This window comes from Hyla sarda, chromosome 1, assembly GCF_029499605.1.
Source record: "Hyla sarda isolate aHylSar1 chromosome 1, aHylSar1.hap1, whole genome shotgun sequence".
NCBI lineage: Eukaryota > Metazoa > Chordata > Amphibia > Anura > Hylidae > Hyla > Hyla sarda.
In genome coordinates this window covers 324003205-324017296 of record NC_079189.1, presented here as the reverse complement: position 1 = coordinate 324017296, position 14092 = coordinate 324003205, and the positions used below count along the sequence as shown (strand labels likewise).

At 44.4% G+C, this 14092-nt stretch overlaps 1 protein-coding gene across 3 annotated transcripts in view; it reads left to right on the top strand.

The window, feature by feature from the left end:
- The window catches only part of GRIN3A (glutamate ionotropic receptor NMDA type subunit 3A), a 469012-nt gene that overhangs the window by 271330 nt on the left and 183590 nt on the right, over window positions 1-14092 (top strand). The gene's annotated exons all lie outside the window — the stretch shown is intronic.

The window sequence follows — 14092 nt, the reverse complement described above, 5'->3', positions numbered from 1 at the left end:
CACTGCCCTATAGAAGCGGCTGGGAGAGACAACTGGACACGTGCTTCTCTGATGAGGACTGGGGGAAAGCGTTATGTCTCAAGCTGTCTTTGTCACAAGCTGTCCACCTCCTGCAAAGCCCAGGAGACAAATGACAAAATATTAACTAGGTGGTATAGAGTCCCTTCCCTCCTGATCAATTTTACCCAGGAATACCCGATACGTGCTGGAGGTGTGGCGAACCAGGGGGAACAATGACACACATCTGGCTGACATGCGGTACACTGACCTCCTTCTGGTCCCAAGTCCTGGACCTTATCCACAAGATAACGTTCATCTGACTAACCAAACTACCCGGCCCCCTATTGCTATCCATGTTCCCGACTCCTATACCCAAGTGGCAAGCGCGTCTTTCCGACTTCATGGTCCTAGCAGCGAGGACAGTTATTCAGAGAAATTGGAAGTCCACCTCCCCCCCTACACTTTCATCCTGGTTCCAGGAACTCTCCCACCTCCACAGGATGGAAGAGTTACTAGCCGACACTAGGTGACAGGCAACAAAACACCACCTCATTTGGGGCCCATGGACGGCCTTCCTATCCACCGACGCATGCAGGACATTGCACCTTCAGCCCCTTGCCCCATCTGCCTCGGAAGCATCCCGGACGTGTTGAACTCCCGATACAATCATCCAGCTGCGTGAGGGGGGTTGATCCTGTACGCCACATGGAGGAACCTACTTGTGCCTAACCTATATCGGACTTGCCACTCTTGATGACACTTACTCCTTTCCTACTCACACCTGCCTGCTTTCCCCTCTTGACCCCCTTTCTTTCTATCGTCTTGTTGCCCCCGCTACTTTCTTTTCTTTTGTTATTTTGTTCTCTCTGAGTAGTTGAAGCAAACTCGACAGATTGATGGATGTACTTGTTCACTATTCACCCCCTGATACTCAGTTTACCTTCATGATGTGTTTACATTACTGTTTGCTATTGAGTGTCTACCTGCTTTTCGTGCTTTTGCCTTTGCAAATATTGTGAGACTCAGGGGTACCTGCCCTATTGTCTTGAGTTGCCTTTTGTATTGGCTCTTTGTTACTGTTCAACTACTTTCTTGATGAAAATAAAATTTCTACTTTGAAAAAAAAAAGAAAATGCCCCATATGTGGATGTTAAGTGCTCTGCTGGCGCACTACAGGTCTCAGAACAGAAGGAACGTCATTGGACTTTTGGAGAGAGATTTTTCTGAAATTGAAGTCAGGGCCATGTAACTAGACCCCTCCAGGAACGTAACAAGGGTTACATTGAGTTCTAACATCTCAAAGGTTTTTTGAACAGTGGGCCGTAAAAGTGAAAAATTTAATTTTTAATACTAAATTGCTGGTATTAACCAAAATTGTGTTTGTTTCAAGTAGTAAGAGAAAAGAAGCTCCACAAAATTTGTAAACCAATTTCTCCAGAATAAGGATATACCCCATACATGGTGGTAAAGCACTATGCGGGTGCAAAACAGGGCTTAGGAGTGAGACAGCACCTATGAGATTTTAGGACTAAAGTGGTGCTTTGCACTGCAATGGTTGAGGTTCTAACATAAAATCTTTAAAAAAAAAGAAACGGCAAGTGACCACAATTTTGAAACTACACCCCTCAAGGAAGGTAACAAGGGGTACAGTGAGTACTTGCACCTCACAGGTTTTTTGAACAGTGGGCCGTAAATTGAAAAATATAATTTTTTTTACACTAAAATGCTGGGGTTACCCAATTTTTTACATTTCCACAAGGGGTAATTGGAGAAATTGGATTACATATTTTGGAGGGCTTTTTCTCCGGACTATGGAAACACATCCACATATGGGGTAACCTGCTGGACGGGCGCACAACAAGGCTCAGAAGTAATAGAGGTCTGTTTGCATTTGAGGCCTGTGGCATATCAGTTGCTGAAAGTTACATACATTCAGAGGAAAATACAAAAATGAAACACCTACAAGAGGACATTTTGAACGCACAGGGGTTTCCTAAATTTATATTCCATGAATGGATGAAGGGTAGCGTTTGAAAGTTGCAATTTTCAACTTATACTCTGCTTCGTCTTTCTGGGAACAACTAACATGTGACTCCGAATTGTTGCCTGGAAATACCACAGAGCTCATGAGCGAGAACTCTTCGAATTTGAGGCCGATGTTTCTTACAGACTTAAAAGTTACACACATTCAGAGGAAAATACGAGAAAGGAACACCCACATGTGAGCCTGTTACAAACAGTACACCCCCCTAGGGAAGGTGTATAGGGGTGAAGTGGAGATTTTGAACAGACGGGTGTTCACTACATTTATTTTCCAGGAATGGATGAAGTGTACTATGGGTGGGGGGGGGGGATGAAAATTGCAATTTTAATACTGATATGCCAATTCCCAGAGTGATGACCCAGAATATAGCCAAAAGTAAAAATGATGCCCACCCCAAACCCTATGTTCTGAATCATCATTCTGGGAATGTGATGTGTGGCCATCCCTAACCTGTTACCTCAAATGTGCACCCTGCTCAGGTGGTGAGAGAGCACTGTGCATTTGAGGCAACTGCAAACCCCCAATGCTTTTGACTCCCAATGATGCTGTGTCCCATGATCCATGTTTTGGCGGGTAAAAAAAAGATATCAGGGGTATTGGGAAAGAGTTTTGTTTTTGTTTTTTTGGGGGGTGTTTTGGTTTTAAAATTTAGTAGACAATGTACTCTGGACTGGTACATTGGAGTATAATTCTGGGGAATTAAAATTAGGGAAAAGGATTAAAAATGAAGTGCTCCATGGAAGTGTGATACTCCCTGAAGCAGTTTTTAATGCAGAGGCCGGATGATCGGGGCAAGTGTCACATTGAGTGGTGGTGTCCTTCCGAATCCCCCTCCTGTGACATACTCTTCATGTTTTCCGGGATCGTCCCTTCTTTCCAGTGTGCGGGACCTTACCTGGAAAGTGTTGGCCGGGGACGATCCGGGGGCCCACAGTTCCAGAGGTGCCCTAACCTGCTCCTTTGTTGCCACCAGATGAGGACCTTTAGAACTTCCTCTTGAAACTGCAGGAATGTCCCTGTGTTGCCAGCATGCTGGAACAGTAAAAGAGTTATAATTGGCAAGCTGTACCATATAGACCGTAACTTTTTAGTACCATGTCCGTGCGCATGGCATTATATGGCTTGAGGGTTTGATCAGAAAGATCAACTCCCCCCATATACCGATTGTAGTCCAGAATACAATCGGGCTTTAGGAGCGGTCCCACGGTACCTCGCACAGGGACAGGGGTACTGCCGTTCCCATGAATTGTGGTGAGCATAAGGACATCCCTCTCGTCCTTATACCTGACCAGCAACAGGTTTTCATGGGAAAAGGCACGGGACTCACTCTTTGATTCTTCCAGACTATCCCACAAGCGACCGTGGATCTGGCGGCGAGGTATGTGAAGAGAGGGATACTAGTATAAAAGTTATCGACGTAAAGGTGGTAGCCTTTATCTAGCAATGGGTGCAAAAGGCCCCAAATGATTTTCCCGCTAACACCCAGAGTGGGGGGACATTCTGGGCATTCAATACGGGAATCTCGTCCCTCATACACCATAAACTTGCAAGTGTACCCTGCGGTACTCTCGCAAAGTTGATACATCTTCACACCATACTGCGCTTGCTTGGTTGGGATGTATTGCCGGAAGATGAGTCTCCCCTTAAAGCTGATGAGATACTCATCAATATTGACCTCCCACCAAGGGAAATAGGCATTATCAGCATATTTTAAACATTTACGAAAGGCCTCGAACTGGGGACATGCCATGGCCATACTGTAGAGCGGGGTCTGGTAGAGGATGTCCCCACTCCAGTATTGCCTGACACTGGGTTTTTTAACTAGACCCATATGCAGCACAAGGCCCCAAGAGGTCCTCATTTCGGCTGCATTGACTGGGTACCACTCATTGGGTCTAGCTAAAAATGAGCCGGGGTTTGCATTGACGAAGTGTTGGGCGTACAGGTTCGTCTGGTCAACCATCAGATTGACAAAGTTGTCACTGAAAAAAAAAACTGAAATAGTCAATTTCAGTGAACCAAACGATGTCAATCTTGATTCCTGAGTCGCCAACAAACTCAGGAATCACGGGCTCGTGGTCCGCTGAGTCCAGACAAGTTTGGGTCACCAGTAAACTTGGCTGGGGGGCTTTACTAGTATGAGTGCAAGGGGGACTCATACTAGCATGGGGCACAGGGTTAGGAACAGAGAAGAAACGTTAAAAAAAAGACTTCTAGCACAAAGAGCTCGGCGCCCAAAAAAAGTTTACCTAATCAGTGGTGTGCACACTGATTAGCGCTTGGTGGTGGCAGGGGGCACAGAAGTCAGTGGGGTGTCTGGCCACTCAGCCCAGAACAGTGGCTGGTGGCATGTAAACAGACCCCCACACCAAAAATAAAATAAAAAAACGATTAAAACCCGAAAAAAAAAGCACCCGCCTGAAACGCTGATCAGTGATAAATCGCTGACAGCGGTGGGGCAAGCCGCACACACGTGCAGTCCGTCCACACAGCACAGAACTGCTGCTGGTGGCACAGACCGCCTATAGGTGCAAAAAATAAAAAAGACGCTTTAATCCCCGAAAAAGCGCCCTCACAAAAAAAGGCTGGGCTTTAGCTAACTGTGACGGACCACTATTTAATAGCTGAGAGGGCTGGGCCACATGTTTAGCAAAAAAAACAAAAAGGTCTTTGACCCCCAAAAAACCGCTGGGGGCAGACCGCAGCGACCCTGTAGGGTCGGGGTCACGCAGCTAATGGTGCTGCGGACCTGCGGACACCAACAGGTGTTACGCTGAAAAAAAGGTCTGCGCCCAAAAAAAAACAGTGGGAGCTGACTGCGGATACCCTGTAGGGCCAGGGTCATGCAGCTAAAGGTGCTGCAGACCCGCAGACACCTACAGGTGGTACGCCCAAAAAAAAATGTGTTTTTTTTCCCTTCCAACTGTCCCTACCAAGCTGTCCCTGACTGCTTTCTGTGCCAAGGGGGCACTTTTAAAAATTTTTTGGACTATGAGGGGGGAGATGGCAGCATGGGGCTCCGTCCTACACACCAGATCTAACAATAATGGTGGGCAGAACAGAACAACGTGCTGCCGCCCATTTACAGCTGTACTGGGGGTGGCAACACTGCCACCTCCCAATACTGTACGGATGATGATTGGTGGTGTATATTACACCACCGATCATCATTCTTATCACACGTGACCCAGATCACCCGGAATCGCCGCAGATATACCCTCAGGGTCCCCCTCAGCACTTTGCCGGGATGCCTGTTGAATGATTTCAGAAGGCATCCGGCTCCGATCCCCGCCTGGAATGCGGCGGGAACCGAAATCACCAAAAATCGCCAGTCTGAATTGACCAGCGACTTACGGCGATCGCCGACATGGGGGGGTCTCAGGACCCCCCTCGGCGATGTGCCGGAATGCCCGCTGAATGATTTCAGCAGGCATCACGGTCCCCGACTGGCTAGCGGCGGGGACTGAAATTCCCATGGGCGTATCCATACGCCCTTAGTCCTTAAGGATTTTAAAACAGGGGCGTAGGGATACACCCTCAGTCCTTAAGGGGTTACATATATATATTTATGATTAACATAGATTAACATTAAAAAAAATTATATAATGTGGAGACCACATGTTGGCACAATGACACAGCCTGGAGGTGGCACCAGTATGAGGAGGCCAAAATGTGGCAGAATGACCAAGCCTGGAGGTGGCAGCAGCCTGACAAGACCATAAGGCCTCACAATTGAAAAGAGTAAAGATATATTTTAACATTTAAATTGAAGATTTTAAATAGGTTAAAATAAACATTTTAATGTAATGTGCCAGCAGCATGAGGAGACCACATGGCGGCACAGTGACACAGCGTAGAGGTGGAACCAGCATGAGGAGACCAAAATGTTGCAGAATATCCAAACTTGGAGGTGGCAGCAGCAAGGGGAGACCATATGGTGACAGAATGAAACATCCTGGAGGTGGCAACAGCCTAACAACACCATAGGGCCTAACAATAGAAAATATTTTTTTTTTTTAATTGCATGTGGCCATGTTAACATCCTCCGTATACTTGATGAAAAACCGCCACACCGCAAAGTAGCTGATTTTCTCCCCAACAGTCCGCACTGACTGACTTCTACTGCCGCTGACTCCAGGAACCCCTGTTCCACTACCTCCGAGGTAGGTAGGCTGGACTGCACTAAATGGAGTTTAATGAAGCGATTTGTGCGATCGAATCGCAGCGATATTCGCATTTGTTGTGAAGGAAATTTTTCCTGAAATTCCTAACTAGTTCGGATTTGTCAGATTCGATTTACTCATCCTTAACTGTATCCTCACAGTGTAGACAAGAGCAGGAACAGTGACATGATTGTAGACAGGATTTTACCTTGTGATAAAACATGTGGTCTATGTGTAGGTAGCCTAGCAATAGCAACAGTTGGCAAATATGCACACATTGTGGCCAAGGCCAGACTAGAACTGACTAACAGTTTTTTTAATCCACACCTTCTCTGGAGAGAATAGGGCTGGACTAGGGACACACAACAACTTCTTGTGGATTGTAGCTGGACTATTTTTACAGTTACCCTTCACTCACCTTATCCTCTATGGCAAACAGTTAAATGATGGTACTGTTCTTATCTACATTAAAATGACTCCTAACAAAAGAAATATTGTTTCCAGAATATAATGCACTGTGTGCAAGGTTGATATGCAGAGGTATCATTTTCTTCTTAAAGAATAAACTATATAATAATGCTATTGTTTTGTTATTGTATGAAATGACCTTCTGTCTTCCATGAAATTACAAATGGCTTTCAGCATGCAAGTTCATATGCTGCCATCATTCTTTCATTTATCTCTGTAACATAAAATAACATTGAATGATTCACAGTTCACAACCTAATACTTTTATGTAGGTTGAAATCATAGAACTTTTATGGATGCTAAGAGAAAGGTTTTTTTAAGCTGTACCAGCAGCACAGATCCTCAAATGTGACTCATTTTTGTTCAATAAGTTGCATTTTTTAGCAAAATTTCCTTTTATGCCCCCAAAAAGAGCAACATTTAGAGCAGACCTGGGCATTGTACGGCCCGCGGGCCACATACGGCCCTTTGATTGGCTCTGACCGGCCCGCGCTGACTGTCGGGCTGTACAATGCCCAGGTCTGACACCACCAGCCTGTGACAGGGAGAGCTCCGTGCGATGACAGGAAGAGATTGTACAGTGCTGGGGAGGGGGCGTGCACCTCCTGTCTCCTCTCTCCCCCTCCCCCGCCTTCTCTCTGACGTGCAGTCTTACAACCCTCGATAGGCAGAGCAGGGAGGGGAGAGGAGGAGAGGCCGTGTATCCTGTCTTCCTCTGTTGCGCAGGGCGGGTGAGTGTCTGTGTTTATATGTGTCTGTGTGTTATTATATGTGTCTGTGTATGTGTCTGTGTTTATATGTGTCTGTGTATATATGGGTCTGTGTATATATGTGTCTGTGTGTGATTATATGTCTTTGTGTATGTGTCTGTGTTTATATGTGTCTGTGTCAGTGTGTGGGGGGGAGGGGGGGAGCTGCCTAATCTGGGGGACAACTAATCTGGGGTACAACTATGCTGCCTTATCTGGGGGGTAACTATACTAATCTGGGGTACAACTATGCTGCCTTATCTGGGGGACAACTATGCTGCCTTATCTGGGGGACAACTATGCTGCCTAATCTGGGGGACAACTATACTAATCTGGGGGACAACTATGCTCCTAATCTGGGGGACATCTATGCTGCCTGATCTGGGGGACAACTATGCTCCTATTCTGGGGGACATGTATGCTGCCTAATCTGGGGGACAAATATGCTCCTAATCTGGGGGACATCTATGCTGCCTACTCTGGGGGACAAATATGCTCCTAATCTAGGTGACATCTATGCTGCCTAATCTGGGGGAAAAACGTTCCAGCCCTCCACAATATTTTTAGTTTCTCATGTGGCCCCTTGGGAAAAATAATTGCCCACCCCTGATTTAGAGCATGTACACTTCCTGTGCAAAGGGAGGCATGAAGAAGGATGAAAGAAGGCTTCACATGGAGGGGCATTTGAGTGGTGCGTCCTTTTCACATGCGAGTTTTGGGCTGACTTGCAACACCCAAAGTTGCAGACATATACGCCAGTCTCTAGTTGGTTTAAATTTCTGCGCCTGGTGCTTTCTTCTAATCAGAGATGTTGCAATTGAGCTTAGGTCAGACCTTACTAAAGTTACCATGCTGTTGATATAGAGAGACTGCTGCTATCACTACTGATAGAAAGCTGTGCAGCACAATTGATGACACTTTGGATTTCATGCTGCTGATTGCTAACACTGAGAAGCTATGCTGTTCCCTATGCCATGTGAGAGATACCTGACACCTATCCTCCTCCTCATCCAGGTCCTCCTCCATGAACATCTTACAGTCCACCACAGGACAGAACATAGCTTACCCTCCCCCTCCTCTCTTCAGTGCAAAGTGAAGCGCTGCTACTCTGTATTACCTCTGCCAAGCCTGAGTAAGAAAAGCCACATGGCAGATGAATTGCTACCCTGTCTGCAGAAGGAAATGTCATACTGTCTGTCATCTTATTGGGCAATGTTGTCGCCAATAACAGCAAGAAAATTGTGTCTGCACTGCGGCTAGGTGGCATGCCACGTGCTCTGTGTATGGCACATGTGCTATATTTGATCATAAGATATATCTTAAAAACATGTCAGTCTCAAAGATTCCTTCTCCATGTCCAGAAGAGTTTACATAGGCTTTAGCCATTCTTATGAATTTAAGTGCACCCTCCTAGAATTACAGCACCAAAATGCCAGATCTGCAAAATTAACATGTTGGGCCCCTTGTACCAGCAGAAAGGTGTGACTGATTACCTAATAGAGCCAAAATGAGTTTCAGCTCAAGCATCGGCAGCACTTGTCGCATGCTTAGTGCATTTCGGAGAAGCAACAAGGTTTGTCAAAAGAGAAAACAGCAGAATAAATAATTTTATGCCATTGATATTCCTTGTGGAGCAAACACTCATAGTGATGATTGAGCTAGGTATAGAGGAAGGTTCACATCTGGCTCTCAGCAGTATAGACTGGGAGGAGAGTTTGATGAGGAGGAAGTGGGAACGGAGAATGATTTGGAGATGTAAGTGATGTAAGTTATAGGGGACGAGGCACCCAGACAACATGACAGTGATGATCATGATGACCATGATGACCAATCATGGCAGTATGGGATGAAGGTGGTAAAGCTGGCAAGGATGTCATACTGTATGCTTAGTTGCTTGCGCGCTGATAGACGTGTTGTCAGCATGAAGGAAAAAATTAGTACTGAATAGGCACATTCTTAGATCCTCTGTATAAAACCAATATGGAAGATTTTTTGTTCTTTTTTGCCCTCAGAAAGGGAGGTTAATTTAGATTATAATGTTCATCACTGGCTGTATACTCTTCATATGGACAAATCCTAAAGGGAGATTCCAGTGTTAAAAAATAAAAGTATTTATATCATGCAGGTGCAAGTGACCATTGTATGGGCACAGAATGGTGATATTATTGGATATATTGGTGTGGTAAATATATGTGGTCATGGTGTGGTTGGATTATTTTGCTCTTGTAGTCTGCCAACATTTGGTAAGTGCATGACTGTTCAGAGATATGCTGTTTCATATACATTAGTGTTTTTATTTTTTGTTGTTGTTTATTATTTTGAGGGTGTGTGTGTGTGGGGGGGGTGACAAATATGTGCTTGGGTTTAATACCTTTAATTCTTTTAGATCCTAGTTATGCCTCTGAAATAAAGGATTATGTACTGAGGGATACACATTTTCTACGAGTTCAAAACCGGTAGATCAAAATATTCTTAATTTTTTTTATTACTCGGCTAGATTGATTCATTCAGTTACCAAACTGACATTACAAAGGCAAAAGTTTAAATCAGGAGCAAACTGTGTTAACATTGTCTTGATGCCATGAAGAGCTGACAGAAGATATAATGAAGTATTTGTCAAGTCAGTGGCCTAGAGTACCTTTTATTAGTACTGATATTTCACCTCTTATATCCTGTGAACTGCTTTATTATAGGCATTTCCAACCTGACATGTGCTAGGTGGTAATTTATTATATAACCGGTTTACTAAAACTGGAAATGTTTATATACTATGGATGTAGAAAGAAAAGAGAAGGCAACAGAATAGTTAAGAAAATAATACAACCCATATATTTAAAACTATGCAGTAATAAACATACAATGTTACATGAATAGTTAAGGTAATTTAGCATTTTTATCTGTTGTCTTGTAACAGTTTACATAAAAAGGATTATAATGGTTTACAACAGCCTTTAGGCTTTTTAACACATTGAGGGACATATTCAAAAACTATTGTAATTTGTGTTACAGCAATATCAATCACATTTTTTTTTCACCTCACATTTCCAAAGGTCCCTTGCGCTGCTATGAAAATATGTGAGAGTTTGAGCCCCACTTTTTTTTTTGTGTCATAATTCAGGTGAGAACAAGCTAATTTCATTATATATTACATTCTTCCACTATTAGTGCCCAGACAAGCGAACTTTGTGGATGAAACATGTCTAAAGGCAAACACAAGAGGAAAATAGATATGAGCATTGGTCATGGTGTCTAAAGGGTAATTGCGGATGTCCACCATTAGTGGCAGGTCCCTCATTCTATGAATCGAGCGCAACTCCAGCACTCACTTTATAGATTGTAAACTCACCACAATGTACAAATAAGACACTGTATGCTAATGACCAGAGCACAGTTACTTACATGTACGTTGCATGTCCTCTAGGGGTTAAATGTGAGTGTATGTGCAGTGACTGTGTATTCAGGTAGTACAATATGGCCTACAATTTAATTGAAATAACAATGATGACATATGAAAGTTTATTTTATTTTATTTTATCATATGCCAAAAATTATATTTTATTTCAATAATTAAGTAAATAACACTGTTTTCAAAAAAAATTATAAATTAATAATAATGAAATAAATAATACGGTAAATAAATAATTTTAGAAAAGGTGCATCTGCAAAATGCGGACATTTTATGACCCTATTTTCAAAACTAATGTGCTCTATGTAAGTCTTTAGGAAATTGCTTGCCTGTGCATGGAGTAGGTAAACAAAAAAATAATATAGGTGTATTTTTTTATATCCGCAAAAATAAATGACATGTTATTACATACGTACATATAGCACATTCATTTTGAAAATACGGATGTAAAATTTCCGAGATTTTATGGGCTCATTTTAAAAAGTTGAGCAGTTAAAAGAGAAATAAGTGACAGAAAAATAATGTTCCTAAAAGCTCCTAAAAGCTTTTCTGTCCTTTTGCTAAACATATCTTAGAAAAAAGAAATAATAGTAAATAACATAAAAATATAATTAATAGATACCTGCCAATCATACACAACACCTTGCCTCTATTACATGTATCTTCACTAGGAGTCCTTTAATATAACTTTAGGGTTAAAGATCACTGAAATATATTTTCTTTATCCTCTTTATAATTTCTATATCATCTGTTGCTCATCTAAATAATGTCCAATATTTTTCTGTGCTGCAGACTTTTTTTTTTTATACAATTCATAAAGGGGTATTCCGGCCTTAGACATCTTTTCCCCTATCCAAATATCTGACCCCCCATGATCTCTGTGCAGCACCCGACATTCTATCGCAGCAGTGGGACCTCCGCAATCAAACATCTTATCTCCTGTCCTTTGGATAGGGGATAAGATGTCTAAGGTTGGAATACCCCTTTAACTTCTTGGATGATTATATTTCGTCCTGATCTACCGTATTTATCGACGTATAACACGCACTTTTTAGGCTAAAATTTTTAGCCTAAAGTCTGTGTGCGTGTTATACGCCGATACACCCCCAGGAAAGGCAGGGGGAGAGAGGCCGTCGCTGCCCGCTTCTCTCCCCCTGCCTTTACTGGGGTCTCTGAGCGCTGCTGTCAGCCCTTTTCACCCCCTGGTTATCGGCGCCGCTGCCCGTTCTGTCCCCCTGACTATCGGTGCCGGCGCCGATAGCCAGGGAGAGAGAAGTGGCGCCGACAGCCAGGGGGAGAGAAGGGGCAGCGGCACCCATTGCCGGCGCCGCTGCCCCATTGCCTCCCCCCATCCCCGGTGGCATAATTACCTGAGTGGGGTCCGCGCTGCTCCAGGCCTCCGTCGTGCGTCCCCGGCGTCATTGCTATGCGCTGAACGGCGCGGCGCATGACGTCAGAGCGCCGCGCCGCGCATAGCAACGACGCTGGGGACGCACGACGGAGGCCTGGAGCAGCGCGGACCCGACTCAGGTAATTATGCCACCGGGGATGGGGGGAGGCAACGGGGCAGCGGCGCCAGCAATGGATGCCGCTGCCCCTTCTCTCCCCCTGGCTGTCGGCGCCGCTTCTCTCCCCCTGGCTATCGACCAGGGGGTGAAAAGGGCCGACAGCAGCGCTCTAGACCCCAGGAAAGGCAGGGGGAGAGAAGCGGGCAGCGACGGCCTCTCTCCCCCTGCCTTTCCTGGGGGTATATCGGGGTATACACGCGCACACACGCACCCTCATTTTATCATGGATATTTGGGTAAAAAACTTTTTTTACCCAAATATCCTTGGTAAAATGAGGGTGCGTGTTATAGGCCGGTGCGTGGTATACCCCGATAAATACGGTAGTTACAAATGACTCATAGTTTATTAATATTTATTTCACATATAATATAATTAAAGGGTTAACTTTTAGGGTTAAAGATCACTGAAATGTGTTCTCTTTATCCTCTATCCTATATTTTTCTGCACTGCAGACTTTTTTTTTCTTTTTTATAAATACAATTCTTAAAGGGGTATTTCAGGCCTAATCTTATCCCCTAATCTTATCCCCTAATGAAAGGATAGGGGATAAAATGTCTAATCGTGGGGTCCCGCTGCTGGGGCCCTCGCAATCTCTGTGCAGCACCTGGCATTCTGTCCCAGCGGTGGGACCCCCGCGATCAGACATAAAAAAAAAAAGAACCTGTGTGCAAACCTTACCTCGCGACAACAGCAATTTGTGTAGGAAAGGTGCATTGCTCATTTGTCAAGTAAAATTGAAAAAGCGAATTTCTACTATTTATGCTTATATTGAGTATTAGTGTGGTGTACTATATAAATAGCATAGGTTAAAGTTAAAGGGGTACTCCAGTGGAAACATTTTTTTTTTAAATCAACTGGTGCCTGAAAGTTAAACAGATTTGTAAATTACTTCTACCGTATATACTCGCGTATTAGCCATTCCGAATATAAGCCGAGGACCGTAATTTCACCCCAAAAACCTAGGAAAAAGTTATTGACTCGACTATAAGCCCAGGGTGGGAAATACATCATCCCCCGATTTCATCATCCCCCATGTCATCATCCAGACCCCCGTCATTAACACCCCTGTCATTATCACCCTCATCATCACCACCCTGTCATTATCACCCTCGTCATCATCCCCCCCTTCATCATCACCGCCTGTCAATCCCTTTATCATCATCCAGATCCCCCTTTTGTTTTCTACTCACCGGGCCATCCATCTTCGGCCATCTATGCTCCAGGGACCGTTCGCTGGGGAGGGTTAGTTGTTTCAGGCGATCCATCTTCACTGGGAGGCCCTCTTCTCCGCTCCGGGTCGGCCACAGACTAGTGATGTTGCGATGACAACAACGTGCAGTGACGTCCGTGCGCAGCAGACGTCCGTGACGTCCCTGCACATGAACGTCCCTGCGCGGTGGTGTCAATGCAGCGTTACTAGTTCGGGGCCGGCCTGGAGCGGAGAAGAGGACATCCCGGTGAAGATGGACCGCCCGGAACAACTAACCCTCCCCACCAAACGGTCCCTGGAGCATAGATGGCCGAAGATGGATGGCCCGGAACACCCCTCCACTGGTATATTTTTTTTTTTTTTTTGTGCTGAAAAACTCGGCTTATACTTGAGTGTATACGGTATTTAAAAAATCTTAATCCTTCCAGTACTTACCAGTTGCTGTATACCACAGAGGAAGTTATTTTCTTTTTGAATTTATTTT